We start from the raw sequence: 8,086 nt of genomic DNA, 5'->3' as shown, positions 1-8,086 counted from the left end.
AGGAAAATATATCCTGCTCCCAAAGTCCACCTTCTGAATTTGGGATGATTCGTTGTCTATTCAGGTATTCAACAGATGCAGGTACATCAAATTGTTTGTGGAGCTTTAATCCGCTGCTTCTGAGGTTGCTGGGAGAGATTTCCCTTTCTCTTCTTTGTTCCCACAGCTCCTGGGGTTCAGCTTTGGATTAGGCCCCGCCTCTGCGTGTAGGTCGCCTGAGGGTGCCTGTTCTTCGCTCAGACAGGACGGGGTTAAAGGAGCAGCTGCTTCTCTGGCTCACTCAGGCGGGGGTGGGGGGTGGGGAGGGAGGGGTTCGTAGGCGGGGCAAGCCTGCGGCGGCAGAGGCCGGCATGACGTTGCACCAGCCTGAGGGCGCCATGTGTTCTCCTGGGTAAGTTGTCCCTGGATCACGGGACCCTGGCAGTGGCGGGCTGCACAGCCTCCCGGGAGGGGAGGTGTGGAGAGTGAGCTGTGCTTGCACACAGGCTTCTTGGTGGCAGCAGCAGCAGCGGCCTTAGCGTCTCATGCCCGTCTCTGGGGTCCGTGCTGATAGCCGCGGCTCGCGCCTGTCTCTGGAGCTCGTTTAGGCAGCACTCTGAATCCCCTCTCCTTGCGCACCGCGAAACAAAGAGGCAAGAAAAAGTCTCTTGCCTCTTCGGCAGCTCCAGACCTTTTCCCGGACTCCCTCCCCGCTAGCTGTGGTGCACTAGCCCCTTCAGGCTGTGTTCACGCAGCCAACCCCAGTCCTCTCCCTGCGATCCGACCGAAGCCCGAGCCTCAGCTCCCAGCCCCCGCCCGCCCCTGCGGGTGAGCAGACAAGCCTCTCGGGCTGGTGAGTGCTGGTCGGCGCCGAGCCTCTGTGCGGGAATCTCTCCGCTTTGCCCTCCCCACCCCTGTGGCTGCGCTCTCCTCCGTGGCTCCGAAGCTCCCCCCTCCACCACCCGCCATCTCCGCCCGCGAAGGGGCTTCCTGGTGTGTGGAAACCTTTCCTCCTTCATGGCTCCCTCCCACTGGTGCAGGTCCCGTCCCTATTCTTTTGTCTCTGTGTTTTCTTTTTTCTTTTGCCCTACCCAAGTACGTGGGGAGTTTCTTGCCTTTTGGGAAGTCTGACGTCTTCTGCCAGCGTTCAGTGGGTGTTCTGTAGGAGCAGTTCCACGTGTAGATGTATTTCTAATGTATCTGTGGGAAGGAAGGTGATCTCCGCGTCTTACTCTTCCGCCATCTTGCCCAGACCCCGGTAGTAGTCCTTTTAGTGGGAAGCCCTTCCAGATCAGTGAAGAAGCATGCTGAGAAAACTCGAACAGTAAATGTAACATATTGTTGTGGATAAGGAGATTGATCTAAATGAAGTAAAAGTTAGTGTTGTAAAGTGATGTGACACAAGGACAAATAGACAAGTTGGCTTGGTTAATGTAATACCCATGATGCAAGAAAAGCTATGCTGAGATGGCTCAGGAATCCTAATTGCAAGGAACTTTGGAGGGCAGCATATCAGGTTATCACATGCCAAAAATATTTCATTTCAGAGACTTTAGTTTTCTCATTAATTTTATCACTAATCCATTCATTTTCAAAATGTATTTTAGGATTTCTCATCAGGTCGACTTTAAAGCTTATATGCAGATGAAGTTTTCTTTTCCTAGCACCGAGTAAGGCAGTTGGTCCTATTCTGTGCTTAAGAGTGAAGCAAGCTTATGTTGGCTCTGCAAGCAGGATTATTAAATAACCAATTACTATTCAGACCGTGTTACATTCCTTAAAACTACTCAAGCAAGAGTCTTGAACTTGTTCAACCTGAGCACATCTGATATCCTCAGCCAAGTAGGGGATGTAAATTAGAGAGCTTCTGGCTTTACTAGGGTGGAATCAAGCATACCTTTTCCCCTTAGGACTCTATGACTAATGACCTGAATTGTCTAAATTTCAAGAGTAGTCAGGTCTCCAATGGTAAGCTTGCTTCATAGTTTCTGCTTCTGTTTTGTCCCATAATATCTGATGGCACAAAGGATATTTTGCATACAAATTTCAGCAAGTTGAGATAATCCTTTCTAAATGGATTTTCTTTCCATATTCTATTAGGGTATGATTCCAGACATCCTAGAAATGTTTTTGTGATAAAAGTTTCAGATTCTCAGTGACACGTGGAAATTATAGAAGAAGTACGTAATGGTTTTATAACCAGGACACGTGGGAGGAGGTCTAACTCCCATGCTTATTTGTGTACCTTTGAGGCTGTCATTCATCCTCAGCGGGTCTCAATTTTCACATCTAAAACAGAATAGATCTTAAATGTTCTCACCACACACACACACACACACACACACACACACACACACACACAAATGGTAACTATGTGAGGTGATGGATATGTTAACCAACCTTATCATGGTAATCATTTCACAGTATATACACGTATCACATCATCACGTTGTATACCTTAAACTTACACAGTGTTATGTGTCAAGTGTAACTCAACAAAGCTGGAAAAAAATAACGAAAAACTGGCATAATAACGATCTTTTCCTGAGTACTTTCAGTAATTTCAGGATCAAGTAAGATAAAACAGGGGAATCCCCCGGCGGTCCAGTGGTTAGGACTCAGCACTTCCACTGCAGGGGGCACAGGTTTGATCCCTGGTCGAGGAACTAAGATCCCGCATGCCGCACAGCCAAAATAATAATAATAATAATAATAATAATAATAATAATAATAATAATAATAATAATAATAATAATAATATAAAACATAAGGGCAAAAAAGTAAAATATAATGATAAATATTAGTTACTTTTTAATAACAGTGTTTTTAATAACTATGTAACCAAAATTCATGATCCAAGGCCTTTAGCTGATTGGCTGTATAATTCTCAAATCTAGTAGAATCAGCTGAGTGATACGAATCCTCTCAGAATACTGTATTGACTATGCACTATTAAAGGTTTGAGGTGCGTTGTCTTTATCTATATTCTCAGCATAAAATATTCTCTCTTACAGGCCAGTTCACTCACTCTCCCCTGTCTTGCTGGGCTCATTCTTTCTTTCTGGAATTTTCTGCCTCTACTCGTTTTGGTTCTAAACTATTCCCATCTTCAAAAATCTATTCGAGTGTTAAAGCTACCACAGCGCTTTCTCTAACTGCTTCAAACCTCACTTCATTCTGTGAACTTTCGTTCCACATAATCATTTCTACCCAGTTTCTCAATTTAATTACTTGTTAATTATTTCCTGTGGATTTTCTTTGATTCTGTAACTTTTTATAAAGTTCTTGAGAGCAGGTGCTATGTTTTATATTCCCTTTTAAATACCCCAGTAGGTATTCTCCATGTTTGTGATTCATTGTTTACAAAACAGTAAGGACCAGATAATATATTTCTAAACACTATGTGACTAATATTGTGTCCATAGAAATATTTCCTCTGATAACCATATATTTATCATATTTACCTATTCTTGAGGCACAGTCCAAAAAAGGGAACATCCCTCTACTGTAATGCCTTTTGTTTGGGAGATCCCCTGTTACATTTGTATTAAAAAGAAAATATCTGTCCCTTTGTCTGTGATGGAAAAGTGTGTCATTTCTGGCTTTGACTGCAGTATAATATGTTCTAGCTTTCTATCACTTGAGAAAAATGAAATATATGTGGAATGAATATCTCAGAAGAAAGTATCTATTTGTTATGGTTGCTAAAAATAATATGGTTGCTTTGTATGAATTTCGTAAATTTATTCAACAAATATGTAGTAATAAGCATGAATGAGAAAAGGCATATTCTCATCATATAATCATTGTTGATACTGAGGTTGAGTTTTCCTATGTATTTTCACTGCTCAGGCTAAATGAAAGTGTGTGTTGTGGAATGAATGATTCCTGAATATCCAAATGAGGTGGGTCTCTTTGTCATAAATGTTTGCAGTTTTCCCATATAGTGGTTGCTATTAAGTTACAGAGTCTTCAGGGGAACTTTATGACATGGGCTGACAGGTCTGGCATAATTAATACCAATGCGCCCCCCTGGTTTGATCATTCTTCCCTGGGAACAGGAATCTGGGGATGTTGAGGTTATACTCTCACATAAGTGAGTTACAAACACAGATCCTATTAATAAAACACAGATTCGACTTTTTGAGTGAGCTACCGTTACACACCTATGAAAATACAATATTACATATTTTTGCATAATAATGGCTTCTACATTTTATTTTCAACTTGATAAAATAAACTTGTTAATAAATTTGAGTCAGCAGGTTCTTACGTTACTTGTTTCTCTTCTCTCGCTTTGCTTATGCTCTTCTGGTGGGATCTGGACTTTCATTTTAACAAGCTTACTGTACAAGAGACTTTTATTTTCAAAATAAAGAGTGCTAGAGGCAACTGTAGGTAGAAATACAAAACGTGAACATGCTAAAGGGTTTTAACTTTTACCTACACATTTCTTGGAGTAGTATTTAAATTGTATTTTCAGGATTATATTGGCATGTATTCCAAATACACCATAATGGATATTAGGGGAAAACAAATATTGTACTTTAAATATTTCTAAAATATATTTTGTTTTGATCATGTTTCATAGAATTCCATTATATTTATAGCATAAGCTATGTTTTACTGTTTTGAAGTATAAATTTAAAGACTAAGGTGTCACCATTGGCAAGTTATTCATCCACCTGTGAGACTGTCTACTGTTTAGTCATTTTAAATTATCTAATATTCTGTCAGAGGCAGTTTACTCTTCTCATTGCATTACATAGGCATCATGTTAAAATGCAATATGTACATGTGGTAACTGCTTTTAAGAAAAAAAAGTCCATGAATCACTCTTGTAACAGTTGGAATTAAATTCATTAACCAAAATAATACCATGCTTCATCTTTTAAATTTTGCTTCCTTAGCATCTGGTCCTTAGTCTGCCTAATTGCATTATAATGGCTCTGTGTTGCAACAGATGCTAGAAGATTTTTTTTTCAAGAATGATAATTTTGTTTCATATTTTGGAATACCTGCTTTGCAGTTGTCATTCCTATTTACTAGAACCAGAAGGAGAACAAACCTGGTTCTTTCTTCACTTGAAAAGCATTAAAAGCTCAACTTTGTTCAAAGATCAAGAACTCTATATTTTTCACATTAAAAACTATTTCTTCGCAATTAGCTTGTTGAGTACTGCACTTCTGGTTCTGAGATCAAAAGTAATGATTAGCCATGAAATGACTGATAGAATGCCTAGAATTTTCTTTTTTGTGTGTATGTAGTTAATATTCTTACTTTTAAATGTTGAATGAATTATATTTATTGGCGCAATGCAATGAGCTAGTCTCTTTTGGTGATTATAATAAAGTCTTATGAGGAAGAGTCAATTTTTTAGGATAATATAGATAATCATAATTCAGGCAGCCTCTGATCAAGTTATACCATAAGGATCCTTCAGCATATTTTACCAGAATCTTATTTTTTTCCTCAAAGAGGATAGGCTGATGTATTTCCTGTTATGCTGCAAATTTGTTATTGTTACTGAAAAAGCCTATTTTCTTCTTCAAGCAATTATCTATTAATGTCTTTAATGTTAATAAGCAGCATAGCATTGTGAAATCTCTTTGAAATTTTCTGAATTTAGAAATAACTTTCAGGAAGTTGAAAATAGACTCATTTTAATTCTGTAATAGTGGAAATTATTATATTGTATTATATACATATTATATATGTGTATATATGTTACATATATTTGGCAAATGTTTGAGGTATTTATTTTATATAGTTGTTTTTTGTAGTAATATACAGACTTGTAGTATTGTTGGAATTGTGTCATTAAAACACTCTAAGAGAAATGACATTTGTCATTTTGTTTATCCTCTAATTTGATTAAGTTGAAGAGTCACCTACAGCTGTACCAACTTTTAAAAATAAAACAGGTTAAAGATGAAAAATTAATCATAGATTATTTGTTTATATGATATCAGGCATCAGGCTTTTGGGAGACATCCAAATGATAGGCTCATCTTTTCCCCTGAGTATTGGGCAGGATTCTTAATATAATAAAATAGCCACAAGTCAGGAAATGGAGTGGGTTTTTTTTTTGTTTTTTTTTTCTTTCTCACCTTCACTACCTAATAGTGGAATGCCCTTCGATGTGCCACTTAATATTGTTGGTGTCAGAGCCTTCCATTTGAAAGGCAGAAATTAGTGATACTTGTCTCCCATTTTCAGGAGGTATTGTAGAGACGGCTTAGATTCTGTGATTAGAGCTTTAAGCTCCCTGGGAAGTGTTTCTGAGTATCAGGGCATTATCAGTTGCATTAGCAACATCTTCATGGTTGTCTCTTCACTTTGGGGAAAGTAGAGAAAAATACAACAAACACAAATTGCTTAGTCACAGATGCTTTTTAATTTTAATTTGCAAGCTTCTATGTCTAAGAAAAAGAATATATGTAGCACCATGTATGGTGACAGATTGAATTGAAAATATCGAATGTCTTCATGTGTTGTGATGTGGTAAGGGCAATGATAAGATCAGCATCCAAACCTTCAAAACACAATTCAGCCACCATTCGATAAACTTTGTGGCATGCTTGGATTGTGCCAGTGCTTCTTTTCTGTACTGAAGACACAAAAATGAACAAATCAGAAACTGTGCCCTTAAGACCATAGAGTCAAATGACAGGATTCTTAATCTGGAGTCCACAAAGCAGGACAGGAGAAAAAGTGCATCTCTATTTAACCTTTAACTGAAAATTAACATTTTTCCCCAATTATGAAGGTAGGCAACGTACTACAGTCTTAGCAGTGTCTATGAATTTATCACCAATATTGTTATATAAAATCCTAGCTGTAGTGGATATTTTGAAAGATCATTTATATTCACTACTACTTTGCATTTTTATTAATGATTATAACTTCAACCAGTGTATTAATAATCACATATAATATATTCCTATATTTAATATTTGATAACTGTATTATAATATAATTAATTTCCTTCCTATCCCCATATGATTTTTTTCTTTTTAATTTATGCATTTAAAAACATTCTGGGAAGTGTTCCATATGCTTCACCAGATGCCAAAGGGAACCATAGCACAAAAATAGTTAAGAACACCATGTCTAGAAGAGACGCAGGCAAATGCGTATAATACCATGGTACAGAAAGATAATAGAGGCACATACCAGTTGCTGTGAAATTGGGTATGACTCTACCGGCCAGGAGACCTGGGACGGCAGTGTTTGATTTGGTCTTGAAGCAAGTGTAATCATTTCATTAGTGGTAACGTGTGAGAGAGGGCATTCTGAAAAAGAGAAAAGTAGGTGCAAAACACCTAGTGAGAGCATGCAGGCTCAGGGAACAGAGGGCAGCTTAGTGTGCCAATGTAAAAAATGTCTCTTTCTTTACTATTTGGGGGTGTCCTGTGCTGTTTCCATTTATCAGTCTGTAGAATTCTATTTGCCAAATCATTTTTATTAATCATTAGTGAGGAGAAACTATGCTCTGGCTTTTTACTTTAACTGACCATATTTTATAAAGAGTAACATCGTAGACAACAGTAGGAAACATCAAAGAAGAGATCAAAGCTGTGTCAGCTTTTTAAACCTCTCATTGTTTCAATCAACATCTACCTGTAAGCGGAAAAAAAGGAGATGAATCTGTTTTACCTTCCCAATTTATCGTCAAGTTTTCAGACAATGATCAGTCACTTTTCTGGTCTATGGGCCATAATTGGCTACCGTTAAATCTCAAGAGACTGAACCACATAACTGGAATAATTTTTTTAAACACCCACAGGGTCAGTCTTCACTTATAGTGGTCAAAGGCAGCTTTATTTGCCATGCCCAGACTTTCTACATTTGTGCCTTATCTGGATTTCTCGAAGAAATGTCCAGGTGACTGTCTAGGTGATAATGAAGTTCTCCAGAGAAGCAGCCATGATTTCAAGAAAGTAAAGAAAAAAGTAAGATAGTCTATTTAAACTGTTTCCTTTTCTAGACAATTTTGCTAGACAATTCCTTGTTGAGTGAGAGGGTTCATTGTCTTCTCTTTTTTATTTTATTTTATTTTACTTTATTTTATTGTGGTAAGAACACTTAATAGGCGATCTCCCCT

The sequence above is a fragment of the Balaenoptera musculus genome, chromosome X (genome assembly GCF_009873245.2).
Source record: "Balaenoptera musculus isolate JJ_BM4_2016_0621 chromosome X, mBalMus1.pri.v3, whole genome shotgun sequence".
In the NCBI taxonomy this organism is placed as follows: domain Eukaryota; kingdom Metazoa; phylum Chordata; class Mammalia; order Artiodactyla; family Balaenopteridae; genus Balaenoptera; species Balaenoptera musculus.
Note: the sequence above shows the minus strand (reverse complement) of the source record.